We start from the raw sequence: 4,083 nt of genomic DNA on the forward strand, positions 1-4,083 counted from the left end.
CAACCTTCCTCCATGGATGTGCGTGAAGAAGGAATACAATATGTTGAGTTTGTTGATTCCGGGGCCCGGTTATCCAGGAAAGTGTCTCGATGTGTATTTGAGACCTTTAATTGAGGAGCTTAAGTTTTTGTGGGACGTTGGTCATCCCACTTATGACAAGTACATGCACGAGATGTTCCAGATGCATGCCATGGTTGTTGGTACCATCAGTGATTTTCCTGCCCGTAGGAAGTTGTCCAGAGTGCCTTAGCGATGAGGGGAGCAGCAGTCATTGCAACAAGATATGCAAATTGGGTCACCGTACTCTCCTTCCATATGATCATGAATGGCAGTTCGATGCACAGATATTTGATGGGACCGAAGAAAACGGTGTGCCTCCTAGAAGATGGACGGGGGAAGAAATTTTAGCAGTGCTTAATGAGTACGATTTTGGGCAGCTCAGCAATCATCTCAATATTGTGGCGGTAATACCTGAAAGACCCGACAAGTATAAATTCTGGACATATAAGAGCATATTCTGGGAACTCCCATACTGGAGATAGAAAAGAATGTTTGCGACATTGTGGTGGGCACAGTGCTGAACTTGGAGGGAAAGACGAAAGACAGTCCTAAGGCACGCATTGATCTAAAAAAAATGCAATTAAGAAGACATCTGTCGTTGAAAGAAGGGAAGAAAAAAATGCCTCAAGCTCCTTACACCGTGAAGCCTGACAAGAAGAACGTAATTTTCAAGTGGATGAGTTATGTGAAGTATCCTTCAGGCTATGCAGGAAATATAGCCCGGTGTGTGAACTTCTGGGACAATAAGATGTTTTAGATCGACGAAGGGTTCGAAGGGCCAAAGGTCCGAATCGTCTGAGGGAACCTCTAGCAACCCTCAAACATCATTTCGGGGCACCATGACAGCCAGACGTGCGACCCTTCTGGAGACGGCGCAGAGGTAGCCGGAGGTGCCCCCTTCATCGAGGCAGCGGGGCCTCCCTCATTCCTCGAGGCAGCTGTGGCCTCAGACCCAGACGGAGGTGTCTGCACCCCGTATGCCTGAGATACACCGGGCGCCCACTCCGGGTCCTACTTCTTCAGATAGTGGGTCATCTGGGGTACAGATGCCGCCGCCTCATCTGTTCCTTCCGCGGATGATACCGGCCTTACCTGCAGTCGATGGCTCAGGGACGCTGATTTATCCACTGCCCCCTCCAGTGGCTCCATTAGCGGCGTACCGGTTCGTGCCTTTTGATACTCCTCTTATTTCCGCGAGGGTATCATCATCGGCGACAGAGATGGAATCCGTCGCGTCCGCCGCATCGCCCTCAGGTAATGAAAAATGAATGATTCGTTTTCTTATAATTAATAATAAAGGGTCTCTGATTTTAATAATCAGTTTGGTTTATCATGTGATAGGCATCGTCGGAGCGAAGCCGGCAAAGAAGAAGAGAGGCCCCGTCACAGGGAAGGCTCTCGAGAAGATCGTCAGTACCTCAGAGAGGATCGTCATCCGTACTGACGGGGATGGCGACATAGTATTGAGCGGGAAGTCGAGGACGTATTCCGGCCGCGTGGGAGCACTCATTAGGGATAGAGTCCCTATGTTGTGGTTAGACTGGGGCAAGGTCCCGCATGAGGTTAAGGACATGGTCCACAACGCGATGTCGGTGAGTTTACAAAATGCCTCAATAATATTATGTATTACATTTGTTGATTTCTCAAAAAACTAAACTAATAAAAGGTTAAATGCAGGTGTTCTTTGAGGTTCCCGAGCACCTGAAGAGCAGCTGGGCGGATGTTGTGCATGGGGGAAGGTACGTTGGGAAGTTAATGAAAAAACAAAATTATATGTGATATTAATAATATTTCTAATATTTTTGTCGTATCTGTAGGTACAAGGAATGGAAGAACGAGTTACGGACCCACTGGACCACGCACGGGAACGCACGTTCTGGTACCCCTGCTAAGTTCCAGTACAGGGAGTACGAGTGGCGTTGGCTTCTGACATCAGAATTCAACAACCCTCGTAAACAGGTATTTAAAAAATTAATTAGTTAATTTGTCATTAAGTACGTGCGTTTTTAAATATTTTACTAATAGTTTATTTTTTCTTTGAAGGCCGTTTCCCGGGCGAACGCTTAGAACCGGCAACGCAACACAAGGAACCATCGTGCCGGTTCTAGACCGTTCGCTGTCTTCATGGACGAGGCGGTCAAGGAACATCCAGAAGTCAACCGGTACGTCTATACGTACGAAAATGCATATCCTGACGGTCAGGAGGATATTGTAAGTCATCTTACGTTTTTAAATTTTTAATTTTACTTATATATATGTCAAAATGTTAATTAATAATTTTTTTCCTATCCAATTAGGCGAAGGTGAGGGAGGCTAGTGACGAGGTGATGAGTGCTATAGTAAGGGAGACATGGCCGGACACGCAGGAGGAAGAGATGTCCGAAGCCATGTCCCGGATCGACACTTCGGATCCGACGGTTAGGGCGAGGATCATAGGCATAGCCTTCCCACCGCGAGCAAACATCTTCTACTGCTAGGGTCTAGGAAAGAAGGGCGAGGGGGTCCTGAAGACCACTCCAGGATTTCAACGAAAGGCAGCCTCGACCAGCAGCAGGACCACGACCATCAGGACGACTCAGCTAGAGTCGGAAGTTCAAAGACTACGGGAACAGCAAGCTGCTCAGGTTGCCTATAATGCCGCGCAGGCAGCCTATACTGCCGAGATATATGCCATCCAGCAGGCCCAGCAGCAGCAGATATTCCAGTACATACAGGTGTCACATCCCGACCCTTATATTTTTACCTTATTTACTAGCGTGATTATAATAAGAATTTTACCGTCCCAATCATTGAGTAAATAGTTTAATTGGTCCCTAGAGGGGTTTCGGGGACGATTATGTGCGGAGGATAATTCGTATGGGGAAAATACGACGACGGTAAAAATAGTAAATTTTAGCTAGTAAAAGGTAATTTTTATTCGGGTATTATTTTTCGGGGTGTTGAATTTTGGAATTTTGGGTTAAAAGGAGTGTTGGGTCGGCTGGGCCGAGCCCAACCCATTTCTTCTTTCTTTTTCTCTCTCCCTCCCGATTTTCTCTCTTCTCACCCAGTTTTCCCCTCTCTACACCCAGAAGAATTTCCGGCCGCCCTCCCGCCGTCGTCCGGCCACCAACCGCCGCCGCACCGGTCCCAATCGAACGGCCTCCAACCCAGCTTCCATTCTAGGCCGGTAGCAGCCCCCCTAGCGCCGCCGTGAGAGAGCGGTGCCGCCCGAAAACAAAGGCTGTCCCGAACTTCCCTTCGCCGGAACTTCCTCCTCCGGCCACCAATCTGGGCAAGCTTGGTACGGTTTTGTAGCCCTCCTCCCGTGCAACAACCCCTCCAAGCAGCTCCCTCCCTCTTGAGCTAGGTAAGGAGAAATGTGGAGTTGAAATTTCTAGGCTTTTAAGTTATTTTCGTTCGATTAGCCTAGTTAGGCTTGGAATTGGGTGATGTGTTGGTCATGAAAGTTGTAGAGGAGATTGAGAGGAAGATTCTGTTAAAATTTGGTAGCTTTTGCAGGTCGCCGGAGTTGGTCGCCGGCCGCCGCTGTTTTGGGAAATTTTGTGGTTTTTGATGTAGAATATTAAGAGGATATTATTGAGGTGATTTATGGAATTTTTGGATGAGATTTGGATAGGTTCGTGAATTTCCGAAGTTTGATATTTTTGGCGGTTAATTAATGTAGAATCCGGCCGTAGGATTTAAGTCGTATTTTGAGGAGGTGGTATTTACGACTGTTGAGTATGATAATTAAGTTCGGATCGTTCCGATTTAAGAATATCGAAGTTAGGCAATGATGAGCGTATTTATGGCTCTCGGGTAATTTTGCCTATTTTGATTAAATATGGGATTATTGGTTGGGAAATTAATATTTTATTTGGAACAGGACGTGAGGAGGCTCGAGCAGACGAGACCCCAGATCGACAGCAGGCTTAGGCCTAATTTGTGAGTGGACGTTTAATTTGAAATAATATGCATGCTATGGTTCATGATTGAACATTTCCTTTTGTTGGAGTTTTGCCGTCAATTAATTTTGACGCT

The sequence above is a fragment of the Fragaria vesca genome, linkage group LG2, assembly GCF_000184155.1.
Source record: "Fragaria vesca subsp. vesca linkage group LG2, FraVesHawaii_1.0, whole genome shotgun sequence".
Lineage (NCBI taxonomy): Eukaryota > Viridiplantae > Streptophyta > Magnoliopsida > Rosales > Rosaceae > Fragaria > Fragaria vesca.